General features: G+C 35.1%; 1 protein-coding gene across 1 annotated transcript in view; it reads right to left on the reverse strand.

The window, feature by feature from the left end:
• Positions 1-9,906: 9,906 nt before the first annotated feature.
• LOC309651390 (uncharacterized protein) overlaps positions 9,907-14,129 on the reverse strand; it is a 797,009-nt gene continuing 792,786 nt past the window's right edge. The window contains exon 17 of the mRNA XM_082444127.1: positions 9,907-11,275. The gene's annotated coding sequence lies outside the window, so the exon portion shown is untranslated. The remainder of the gene's footprint in view (positions 11,276-14,129) is intronic.

Below are 14,129 nucleotides of genomic sequence, written 5' to 3' on the forward strand. Positions count from 1 at the left end.
TTTGATTTCTGCTGCCTCTGTGTGTTTGTGCATATGGTTGTTACTTTTTCGCTATTTTGTAAGATATTGAAAGAAGGAGGTTGAATAACACAGTTTCACCCTATCTTTACCCATTAATATCATCTCTTCAAAATGTCCTGAATCAATGCATTCCATAATATATACTCCATTTTAAAAAGCAAATCAAGTGTTATTATGACTTTCTAAAATTTTACTGCTCTAAATATGCTATAAAAATATATCTTCACATCAGTATTCAATTTTTTAAATATTATGTCTGCCAAATCTAACTGCATATTACTCAGATTATTGCAAATCTGACCATATTATCTTACAGATTGTATACGTACAACCACACCACCATAAATGCAAATATCAATTTCCACTTACTGTCATTATCACTGGCTACTTTTATTTTGTTTTTAATAATTTTCTTAAAATTTTAGTCAACTTGGATTATTTTGCATTACTTTGCAACTGAACTTAAATATTTCATATATATATTATACATTCCTTTTTACATTTTTGGTGAATTTCCTCTTCATGTCCCTTGTTCATTTTTTTAAAGTAACAATTTAACTTTTTACACAGGTATAACAGAACATGTGGTGGCCAAATAGGCTGAAAATATTTTTCTTAATTTGACATTTGTATTTAATATTTTGTAATTATTTTCTTATACAGATTTAATGTTAGAAAATTCTATGAGTTTTTAGTTTAGTGTTTACATTTGCCTTTGTTTTCATACCTGAATGAATATCATTCATCATCATAAACTATATTAACACTTTCAATTTTCTTCTAATTATTTCATTGTTCTTTTTTTTCTTGGTACTTTTGAAATGTGTGTTATATGACACTTTACCCATCATAAACAGTTTTTTCCTTGATGGTTGACATGTAATTCAATACTACTCATTCAGTAATTCTTACTTTCTTTTTTTATTATGATGCTATATTCATCACAATTTAAAATTCTTGAAATGTGTTGATATTTAATTTTCAGTGATCTATCTATGTAATTCTTAATAATTTGGGAGGCGATCCCTCTTTCAATTATATTATCTCAGTTTGCTTAGCTAAAAGAGTATATTGACTATATATCTGTATTTTTTAATTAATCTTTATTGGAGTATAGTTGATTTACAATGTTGTGTTAGTTTCTGCTGTACAGCAAAATGAATCAGTTGTACATATATATATATCCACTCTTTTTTAGAGTCTATTCCCATATAGGTCATTACAGACCATTGAGTAGAGTTTCCTGTGCTATACAGTGGGTTGTTATTAGTTATCTATTTTATATATAGGAGTGTGTATGTGTCAGTTGTACTCTTCCAATTTATCCCTCCCCACACCCACTTTCCCCCTTGGTAACCATAAGTTTGTTTTCTACATCTGTGACTCTATTTCTGTTTTGTAAATAGGTTCATTCATACCATTTTTTTAGATTCCACATATAAGCGATATCATATGGTATTTGTCTTTGTCAGACTTCACTCAGTATGACAGTCTCTAGGTCCACCCGTGTCACTGCAAATAGCATTATTTCATTCTTTTTTATGGCTGAGTAATACTCCGTTGTATATATATGTACCACATCTTCTTTATCCATTCCTCTGTCGATGGACATTTAGGTTGCTTCCATGTCCTGGCTATTGTAAATAGTGCTGCAATGAACATCGGGGTACATGTATCTTTTCAAATTATGGTTTTCTCCAGATATATGCCCAGGAGTGGGATTGCTGGATCATATGGTAGTTCTATTTTTAGTTTTTTAAGGAATCTCCATATGTTCTCCATAGTGGCTGCACCAATTTACAGTCCCACCAACAGTGTAGGAGGGCTCCCTTTTCTCCATACTCTCTCCAGCATTTATTGTTTGTAGATTTTGATGATGGCCATTCTGACTGATGTGAGGTGATGCCTCATTGTAGTTTTGATTGCATTTCTCTAATAATTAGTGATGTTGAGCATCTTTTCATGTGCCTCTTGGCCATCTGTATGTCTTCTTTGGAGAAATGTCTATTTAGATCTTCCTCCCATTTTTTGATTGGGTTGTTTGTTTTTTTGATCCACCTCCTAGAGTAATGAAACTAAAAACAAAACTAAATGGGACCTAATTAAACTTAAAAGCTTTTGCATGGCAAAGGAAACCATAAGCAAAATGAAAAGACAAGCCACAGAATGGGAGAAAATATTTGCAAATGAAGCAACCAACAAGGGATTAATCTCCAAAATGTACAAATAGCTCATGCAGCTCAATATCAAAAAAAAAAAAAAAACTTAATCAACCATATATCTGTATTTTTTAATAGAATTCTATCCAAAAATCACAGCTAGTTTCATTGAAAACACATCATGTTAATAATTCAGTTTGGAGAGAATTGATATTTGCATAATACTGAATTTATTCATCCCAAATTTTCATTGACTTAGTAAATATCTGTAGTCTTTTTTGAAAAATACTGTTCTGGAATATTTCACTTGATTTTTCATATTATATTGATCTTTGCCAATGTTAATGGATTCTTTTTTTAAACTATACTTTCTAACTGCAAATTATTGATTGCTGCCTACATATATATGCAGAACTCTTACTAAGTAGTCTGAATAATTTTTAAAAATTAATAGATGATTTGTTCATGTTTTCCAGGTAAACAATAATGTCATCTGAAAATAATATTTTGTTTCTTCCTCTCAGTTATTATATCATTTTATTACTTTTGGGAACAATTATGCAAAACATTACAAACTGAAATAGTGAATTATAACCATATATATTTTCCTGACTTTAATATGAATGTATTTAGTGTTACCTTCTTAAGTGGTATTTTGGCTTTATGTTTCATATAAATATCCTTATAAAGTTAAGGAATTGTCTTTCTTCCCATCATAGTTAAAATTTTTAAATACTAATGGGTATTAAAAATTTTAAGTGCCATCTTCAATACTTAGAGTCATGAGGACTAAGTTTATTCTTCTTTGCCATGTTAATGGACTTAAATAAATTGATTTCTTAATGTTGAATGATCTTTAGACCTCTGGAAAAATCCCAACTTGTTCATGGTCTCTTTTTTAGTACCTTGACTGGTTTGATTTTTCTAATGTTCAATTTACGATTTTTCACATATATGCACAAATAAGGTTAATTTTTAATTTTCTTTTTGAGAGCTATCTTTGAAGGATTTGAGGATATAGTTATTTCAAATGGGTCAAATTATTAGGACTATTTTATGACAATGATTCTTTTAAAATGGTTTAAATAGCTAGGGAATCAGGGGTCTTTTGACCTATTGATACATTTCATCTATAAAACCAGTATAATTATTATACATAACTGTTGAGCAACTGTTCCCCAAATATTTATAAGGGTTTCTTAGATTGGCTCTTTTGTTTCTGTCATCATTTTTCAACCATTGTCCCAGTAGTAAAGACGGATGATTATTTTGAATCCCTTCACTTTTTTATTTGCTTATCTGTCTTACTAAAGAACTTAAGACCTTAAGCCGGAAGGATAGTAGGTATAAGTTTATGACATAAGTTTAATGAGTGAATAGCCTGACATAAGGCTGTGGAACACAATGGATTACGGTTAGTCTATAGAAGTGAGCATTTGCTCAACATGATTTCTTCTCTGTATTGATGAAGAAGTGAGTCCAGTTTGGCCTGACAACCCAGTTGATCCTTAGAAAGTTTCTCTCCTGCATTGTTGTATCCCTTCCAAACATCTGCAATCATGTGTATGTGAAGTCTTCTGGCATATCAGCTCCAATGGTGTTTAATCAAATTAGCAGTCAGAGTCATGAATAAAGACCTCTCCAACTTTTTTGTGTCTTGCATTTATCTCAGCTCCACTCCTACAGAAGGATGTGATTCTGACAGGACCTGTTTCCCTGACACTGTGCAGTCTTTTTCAGTAAGTAGAATTTCCAAGTCAGGGAGTGAAAACATCTTTCTATCTGGTGTCACCTATTTTAAATTCAGAAGAAATTTATTCAAGCTTCTGAAGAGTGTATGACACACTACTTTAATTTCCAGTGCTAGTACAGCTGTTTGCTATTTTTATAGTTGTGTGGTCATTTCAGTGTCAGTTTGGATTTGTGAATTTAGATGCTTATTGCTAAGATGTATTGCAGTGAATGCTGGGAAACCTGGTATAAGACAGATGTTAACAAATTCTAGTAGATTCCAAAGAGGGTAACTTAGACAGTTAAAAAGAATGTAAACCCATACCTAATGTGGAGAAAACAAATGGAAGGATTTAGTTCTGCTCAAAAGAGCTAAAAAGAAAATATTAAATATATTTATATATCTGAAACATTTTTTTGTTTTTTTTAATTAGACTTAGTGCAGTAAAATTAAGACCAAGGGAAGAAAGTGACCACGAGGCAGATTTAATTTTGATAAAAGAAAAATATTTCTGATAACTATAACTGTCCAAGAGTGGGGTTGGTTTCATCTTTAATGTAGTGATTACTCCACTTCTAAAACATTTCTCATAGAAATTGGATGACCACCTGCCAGAAGTAAGATTCCTGTATGAGGAAGTATTCCCAATGTCCCTTCACTTAATTTATTGTTCAGGTTTTAAATTTCAAGTTATGCAGGGTTACAGAAAAAAATTACTTCCTTTGTTATAAATATTGAGGACCCAGGATCATTCCTTTCCTTTCATCTTACTGTTTTATTTGTACAGAGATAAAACTGTACAACTTACTTTAGTCTTTCTGTAGATTTATATAATTTTATGTTTATGTCTCATCATTTAATAGATTTTTTCCCTTATATTTTGCAACCAAAGGGCTCAAAATTGGTTTCTGGTAAATGAGAAACTGAAATATATGGTGAATAAGATACGCCTCCTTTTCCGGGTTGGAAAAGCAGATCCATGTAAAATTCAAAGCCAAATGGTAACCTTTTTTCTTCTCTCAAACTTTAGATTTTTGAATCTTTAATTAGGTTTGTTGCGGTTCACATTTATTCATCTACCGTATATTAATTGAGCATCTACCATGTGGCAGGCATTGTGTTCGATGCTGGGGATACAACAGTGAGCAAAGCTCTTCTCTAATGAGCTTCTAGTTTAATTGGGGAGGTGAGGACCAAAAACATACAAACAAGCCAATATAATGTCCACATGATGGTGATAAATGTTTAAAAGTACTATAAATCAGACAAGGAGAACGATGGGGCGTGCTCTTTTAGGATGTGCTCTCTGAAAGGGTGCAATTCAAGCCTCTAATGCCTGAGGCAAGAAAGCGAGTTAATGAGGCTATCTATGGAGAGAGATTTTCAGGCAGAAGTGACAAGTTCAAGGTCCTGAAACCATAGCATCTTAGGGAATCAAAGAGACAGAAGACAATAAACAAAGAGGTGAGTGGAAGGAGATGAGGTCAGAGAGGTATTAGGGGTCAGGTCCTTTAGACACCATAACCTCTAGTGAGGACTTTACACTTCATTGAGTAAGAGGAAGTCTTTGGGGATGTTAGCAGTAGAGAAGCAGTATTCAACCTTACTAGATTAGATTTAGCTTCACTCTACATTGTTTAGAACAGACTTCATGAAGGAAAATGCTGACTCAGAAAAACATCTTAGGATGAGAGTATAATAATAATTCAGTCAGAGAAGATGGTGATTTGGACTAGTATGCTAGTAGTGGAGATCTGAGGAATGGCCAGTGCTGGATGTACTTGAAGGTACACATGCCAGGATTTTCTGGTTTAATGAACTTCAGGATTGAAATTATTCCTCGTATTTTTTTCCAAAGCTATTGAAAGAATATAGATAAAATTTACTGAGTTGGGGGAACTGGAGTAGGAGCATATTTAGAGAGGTGATTATGCGGGTTCCATTCTGGATATATGAAATGTGAGTAAAGCATCATGATGAAGACCAGGGCTGTCTAGCCAGAATATCTAGATTAAAATTCAAGCTCTGCCATTTGCCGGGGGATGCTTTGGGAAAGTTTCTTACTCTTTCTTGCTTTAGTTTCCTCATATTTAGAAAGGTAAAAATCATAGCACCTACCCAACATCGTTACTGGGAGTCTATGTGCATAAAAACACAGAAAATACTTTTTAGAGGGCCTGGTACGTAATGAAAATTCTGTAAGAGTTGTTATTACATACAAGGGGACATTTTGAATAGACAGCTGGATATATAAATCTGAATTCAGGAAATGTTTCAGCCAGAAATACTATTTAGAGAATGCTATGGTCTGAATGTGTGTGTGCCCTCCTTCAAATTCATATGTTGAAACCCCCAAAGGTGATGGTGGGCCAATAAGGAAGTACTTGGGTCATAAGGGTAGAGCTCTCACGAATGGGATTAATCCTCTTATAAAAGAGACTCCACAGAGCTCTTCCATCCCTTGCCCCATGTAAGGACACAGCAAAAAGGCACCAATTGTGAACCCTGAAGAGGGCCCTCACCCAACCATACACCCCAATCTCAGTCTTCCAGCCCCCCAAACTGTGGGAAGTAAATGTTGGTTGTTTATAAGCTACCTGGTGTGCCGTGGTTTGTATAGTAGCCTGAATGGACTAAGACAGAATCCATCAACCACCTACAAATTATATTTAAAGTCACAGAGTGGGATGAACGTACCCGTCGGCTAAGTGTGGGGTGAGGGAAAACAGAACTTAAGGAAAGTCAGGAAGATTAAGAGAACCCACAAAGGAAACGGGTATGAAGCTTCCAGTGGAAAGGAAGGAGAACCAAGGGGAAAAGGGAGGGTGAGTCAAATCCTGGAATATGGGTGAGAAATGTGTTTCAAGAGGCAGGAAGTGATCAGTTGTATCAACTAACGCTAAGAGTTGAGTAACGTGAAGAGAGAGATGACCATTGATTTGGGAAAATTATATGTCAGTGGTAGCATTTAAGAATGACTCCAAGAAATGCTGAGGATAAAACTGGTGGGAGTAACTTTAAGGGAGAATTGGAGGAGAGAAAGTAGAGCCGGTGAGTTCAGAGACTCTTGAGAAGACTTAACTCTGATGAGGAAAAGCAGAATAGGGCAGTGTCTGGCCAGCATGCAAATCTGAGATAGAAGGCTTCAGTTCTTATTTTAAAGATGGCAGATACCACACACCTCCCCCCATAGGTATACACTGTATTTACGAATGGTATGGGAATTAGTCACAGGGCAGTGGAAAGCTTACGTTGCAGGAGGCATAGAGAACAACAGAGACAGGACTTTGCAGAGGGGAAAGGAGATGGTGTCAGCTCTGTGTCACTTATGTGACAGAAGAACAAAGCAAAGCATCAACGTCCAGTTGGATGGAGGTTAGTATCTGCGTGTCCTGGGAGGATATAGATGTCTCTGTTCTTATCGTTACTTTTTTCTTAGTGAAAGGGTCAAGGTCATCATCTGAGAATGAGAAGGGGTGACAATGTTTAGGCAGTTGGAGGAGAAAAGAGAAGGTAGGACACGGTCATCTACAAAAGTGGAAGACAGTTTACTAAGAAAACGCATCGCTCTATAAAGCATTTGTAATGCTCACTTCCAGGCTGTCTTCGCATGTGCTAAGCTGTGTTACCCCCACACAGTGTCCATCACTGTATAAGCAGATAGCTGGGATTTTTAAACACCGATAAGGTTTTCTTCAGGGAGAACAGTGATAAAAGGGGTGAATTGGGCAGAAGTCATGGGAAGTCAGAATCTTCTGTCACATTCAATGGTTTCTAACTCACTTTGTTGAAAGGGCGTTACAGTATTTCAAGTAACTATTTATCTATTATTGTTAACTCTGCTTGGAACCAAGCACTAGAAATTGATGAAAGAATGCATGTTGGTATAATATTACCAGGAAAAATTAGATTTTTTTTGTTATGCAATATAACTGAAAGTACGTTGCATAACATATTCTCTAGAAAATATGCATCAAATAAAATGAAGAAACACATTATCTAATTTTGATTTTAAAATTTGTTCAAAGAACAGTAGGTATTTGAAAACTGATGTATGGGAGTAGGTTTTATATATATGATCAAAACTACATCTGGTGTTTGAGGGTATGAATTAAGTGTAGAACCCAAATGCATTTTTTTCTAACAAACAAAAACTTGACCTAAGGAATTTATTTAACTTTGAATTCCTCATATTGTCAATGAAGACATTGGGACCAGATGATCATTAATTGCCAGACAGGTCAAATTTCTGCCAGCATCTAGTTTTAGAAAGGCCCATCTTTGGGGTGGGAGGATAAAAATCTTTAAGTGCTAACAACTCAGAAAAAAAATTGTCCTGTACACATAATTCAATTTTTTTTTTCCTAAAAATGTTGAAAGCCTGGGAGAGAGCAGAAAAGGGAAATGACTAACTTGGCAGTCAGTGCAAATTGTTCTCTTATACTTGAAGGCAGGCTACAGAAAGAACACTAATCCTTAACAGAATTCTCTATTGCCCATTCCCCTGAAGTTAGGCCTGGGTGGGATGGCCCTGGAATAGAGATATAATGTTGTTCCTTCTCCCTAATATTTCTTTGTGAATTAAACTCACTCCGATGGTCATTCACTGCAGTTATTCAACACACGGGGATATTGTTATTCAGAAATAAAACATTTTAAAATTTAGAAATGCACCAGTTGAATTCAAACTATTTTAGTGACTTCAGATTTCATAGCCATAAATGTTTGATAGGTTTCAGTCTTAAAGACAAAATTCCATATTCTATCTATCTACCAACTGCCGTGAACAATAAATACTAAAAACCTAGTAGGCACTCAAAAAAAAAAAAAAAAAAAAGTGACTACTTCCAACTCTATTATCATTACCTTGCCGTTTTTTAGCCAAGATTTTTGTTTCTGAAAATTTTATCTTTCTTTTGATAGTATTTTAAATTTTATTTATAAAATATAATGCATGTCTTGCAAAGCAAACTATATTATCCAGGCTGCAAGGAACTTTGGAAACTTTAGTAAGAAGCAAAGCAAGCTGTCAGACATTTCAGTAATTGAATTTCTTTGAGAACTGCCTTGGTTTGTCGGCTTTGACTTCACTGTCAGAAGAACATAAAATAACTAGGGAATTCATCTGAGATAACACCAGGGATATCTTGATAATGCTAAGGCAAGAAAACTAAGTGTTTTCTCAGAAGCTCTTTGCATTTGGATGCCCTCAGCTAGTATGTGCGAGATCATTTTAGCCTCGAGTCTTTATTATCTGATGCTGAGGTCTGAGATTAACTAATGACCTGTCAAATGGCAGTACATAAGCCTTTCTTCTGGTATTAGGATGCACGCCATCATTACTTAAAGTGCCCAATATACTCTTTGTCAATTACTTCATAAGTGCAATTCATATTTTACTGCTTCTGCACACGGATTGCTTGTAAAATGTTTAGTGGTTAATTAGCCTGGAAGGAAGTCCAACTTATGAAAACCCAGATAGAAGAAAAAAATGTCATAAAATTAATGGCTTATTCTCCTGTTCTTATCTGATAGAGCAATGTTAATCAGATCCCTTTGGAAATTTACCTTTGACTACTATGCAGCCTTCTCTATAATCAGCTCCAGAAATTTTCCCCTGTGGTTTTCCCCTTTGGCGTGGGCTTTCCTCCAAAGGACTTGAACGTATTAAGAAGAGATTGACAGCTCTCCTAACAACCGTAGATGGTGCTAACACTAAAAGGAAATATAGGTCTTGAGATCTTTCTGTCCTGAGATCTGAAATATCAAACATGAACATTTAACCATGAATGAAACCAGCACTCGTTATTATGTATGAGTAGATTGACCTTGAGTTTCCATTAATCAGTTAGAGGAAAATTTACAGAAAACCCATAAAACTACATGTATAGAAATATTATAAAACTATTTTTATAGTCATGAAGATGTCAAATTAAAGAATTTCAATACAAAATACCACATTGGCATATAAATTATTCATTTACTGTTCAACGTTACTACATGGTCTGATAAAAGTACTAGAAAATCCTTAAATTAACAAAAATGGTTACATATGTTTTTCACTTTATTCTGAAAGGGAGGAATATATTTTTGTTCTGTACACATTGGCAAAATCAATTATACAGTGTTTGTTAGCTTAAATATAAGAAATTCTTAAGGTCGGTAGCAGACATAGATGGTCATTAACCCCTTCTTCTGATATGAGATTGATTATATGAAAACCAGAGAACTAAATTCAACTTAGGCAAATGGTTTCAAGTTGTGTTTTTTTTTTACCCCAGTTCAATTGGCTGTTCATACTAGGTAACCTGGAGTTGAGAAAGGGCCCTGTCCTGCTATGGCAGGTACCATAGTGCTTTCCTCATTATAATCTTAGATACCTCAGTCCACGAAGGATCTGCTGTATTTTGTTTATAACTCAAAAATATGAGGATGTACTCTAGGGAGTTTGGGTGAATTCAGTACATGCTTCTTCTTAGGTTCACGAGAAGGCATAATTTTCACACTGTCTTGGGGGAAAAAATTAACATAGAAACTTCCTTTTATTAAGACAGTAGAATTCTATATTAAGTTAAATTAATCTTGTTCCACTACCCACAATAAAAAATATGTATATGCATCTGAAATAAGAAGAAGGGGTTTGTAAATTCATTGTTCTTTATCCTCTGGATGAATTTTTATGTCTTCAACTGGGCAGTTACTATTTAGCATTAAGACCACTTTTTCTGTTACCTGGCCATCAAATATCTCAAAAGTCATAGAGTGAAAACATGTTGGAGAATGCATTAGTACTATTTAGCTCATCTTTATGAAATAAGTTTCACATTTTTATCAATTCCAACTAGTATATTGCTATTAGTATTCATCAAACATTGCATTTGATGGCTTTATATGACAACAGGAAAAAATTCTGGCAAGATTTATACCCTTAATTTAAAGAGAAGACATTTCTGATTAAAGTGCTATTTCATACCAGAAGAAATAATAGATGTCTATTAAGGCATATGTGTGCTTTATAGGTCTACTGTAAATTTTTTTAAATTAATTAATTAATTTAGTTTTGGCTGTGTTCGGTCTTCATTGCTGCACGCAGGCTTCACGTTGTGGTGGCATCTCTTGTTGCGGAGCACGGGCTCTAGGCATGCGGGCTTCAGTAGTTGTGGCACGTGTGCTCAGTAGTTGTGGCACGTGTGCTCAGTAGTTGTGGCTCGCAGGCTCTAGAGCGCAGGCTCAGTAGCTGAGGCGCACGGGCTTAGTTGCTCCATGGCATGTGTGATCCTCCTGGACCAGGGCTTGAACCTGTGTCCCCTGCATTGGCAGGGGGACTCCTAACCACTGTGCCACCAGGGAAGTCCGAGGTCTACTGTAAATTTTTAAAAGTAAGTAATATCAATAAAACATCACACATTATTAATTTGAGTTTTAAAATGGAATTTTAAGTGCCCTTTGTTTCACATAGTGATGCAAGTTGAAAAAAGCCAAGAAAATTATTTGGATAAATGTCAACACTCTACATGTGTATATAATAGCAGTGATAGAATAATGCTATTATTTTCTGATTATAATGACCATAAATCCCTTGTGTTAAATATTTTTAATAGATTAGAAAATAAAATCCACCCACAGTGGTATTCAGAGAGATATTCAATTGTGTACATGTATAATATTACATCCTACATAATACAAGTAAATCCTACTTTCCACGTAGTTCTGCATCCTCACTTTTTTTCAGTTCAAATTTTAAGAGAAAAATACGTTGAAGCTTATTATGTGACTCTTTGATGTTGGTCCAGGTACAATTCTTTGGAGGATTAAAATAGAGCAGTAAGGACTGTTTGGATATGCCTCCAAGAGTCAGGAAAGTTATATGGCTAAATGCTGAAGCTGTTTCTTGGACTATTCAAGATATGCCCCAGCAGAGAGCTCAGCTGAGTCTTCTTAAGTTGGTTAGGAATGCACTACCTTCCAGTAGAGACTTTACTGCTACACTAAAAGGCTTGAACCTTTGGGTTGTTTTGGACTCTGGCTCTCTACCTGGTGTTTCTTCAGGATCTTCAAAGAGAGACCTCATGCGGTGCCCCCCCAGGCTGAGGACGCAGCTTCAGAAAATACCTGAGTTGGTTATGGTACCTGTAACTCTGAGGGCACGGTTTGCTCCTCTGTGTAGAGTTTAGCCCTTGGGTGTATGTTGTTTGCCTTTGAAATCTTCCCACTTTATCCATTTTCCATTTGTCTATTTAGCTAATGTACTTTATTATTTGATCTCATTTATAAATATTGAAAAATTAGTACTTCTCAGAATGACTGGAGATCAGCGGAATCACTTGGCCCTTTAAGAAGCACCTACCTCTCCTTCTGTCACCCTAGGGGAATTTTTCAAATTTAAATCAGCCTCAGTGATACATTAGGAATCTGTTACTCATTATAGTGCCCTGTGACTGAAAAATCTCCCCTGAAAGTCAGCAAGGAGAAGATAAGGGAGAAAAGGAAATTCTAAGCATTTGGTATGCATGATCACACCTGATTGTTATAACAATATTATGCGTGTATAATGTGATTATTCTCACTTAACAGATGGTAAAAATGAGGCTTAGAAATTGCCCAGAGTTATAGTGTTAGCAAACAATGATACCAGTATTAAAATCCAACTCTTATCTGACATCAACTGTCCAGGTTTTAGCCACTGGAAAACTGTTATCTCCTTACCCACGAACAGTCCAGTCTCATTATGAAAACACACAACATCTACTTTTGTCATGATCAGGCCATAAAAACACAAAATAAAGAAATGGGAAGGAAGTCCCTTTCAGGGAGGAAAACTTCATTGTAAATGATGGCGTCCAACTTTTGTAGGTGACATAGTTCTCATCTGCCAATTCCTCCTTGGAAAGTAAACAACAGAGTACCCAAAATCAGGATCCTGGATTCCTTTGTGGCCAGTATGCTGCAATTGACTTGTTTTCAAACTGAGTGGTCCAGTGGATTAGTAAAAAGAGATTAGGTTTTACAATCAATGCAAAATGGGTTTTAACCTGCACAGGCTCTTACTGGCCTGTGGCAGATTAATTCCTTTGATGGATTTAGACATTTATAAGATAAAGTAATATTTATCTTTCACATTTATAAAGAAAATCACAGAATAGGTGTTCAATAATTGATAGTTATTGACAGGTTATTATAGTTATTGTTATTTACTTTCTAATTAAGAAGTCTCTGGGAGGAGGATTTCCTCACTCCACTTTTTATAGAATTTAAGTGGAAATTGACAAGAGGTTGAATAATTTTTAAGAGATTTTTAATAAATATATATACATATCTAGGAATACATGTAGAAACATATATATATATATATGACATTCTATATAGTTGCACAGAAGCCCATAGACTACAGATGTTCAGATTCTCCCTATTATGTTTTTCTCCAGCTGTCCTCAAAGAAATTTTTAGATCATAAAACAGTAAATCAGGAATTTTCCCTGTACTATTCACCTCGAGACATGAACAGAAAACTATGATGGTCAAATTACAGCCACTCCATGGAAACTTGGAAACTGGCAAACATATGGAAATGAGGGCCTCAATATTTTCCTGCTTGGTTTAATGCTATTTTTAATCAAGGTTTTTCAGGGCCAGAAGCTTGTGTAATTTTATGAGCTGTTTTTAAGTAGAAAAAGCACAAAACTGCAAATAAAAAACTAGGGCTTTGGATGGAGCCTTGGCACTAGAGCTGATACAGCATCAGCTTTATTTAGAATCTTCCTCAAGATCCAGAGTCTATCATATTGAAAATTCTTCCCCATTTGCAGAATCTGTTTAGTTCCCTTTACATTACTGATAAATATTACCGACAATGGCTTTTGTTCCCAAATCTTGTCTCTGTTACCATGCCGAAGTCCAACCCCACTTTCCCCATCATATTGCCCTCCTTCAGTCTTGAGTTTCTCCTTCCTCACCTGATCAGCTATTGAAAGTTCCTAATCTTTTGTACCAAAGCAGTCATCAAACTAGCTATGTTTCATTTATCTCAACTTGAGTGGTACTCTAACCACACAGCAATGACTGTGTGTGAGATGTTCAGAAAATGTGTGTCTCTCTCTCACACACACACACACACACACATTTGAGCATTGTCCTTAATAATATATAGGAGTTTTCTACAAAGATGAAGAAGAATATGCATATGAATACAGGGAGTATGTAAAAGCTGACACAATAGC

This window comes from Balaenoptera physalus (genome assembly GCF_965194825.1).
Source record: "Balaenoptera physalus genome assembly, chromosome: 21".
Lineage (NCBI taxonomy): Eukaryota > Metazoa > Chordata > Mammalia > Artiodactyla > Balaenopteridae > Balaenoptera > Balaenoptera physalus.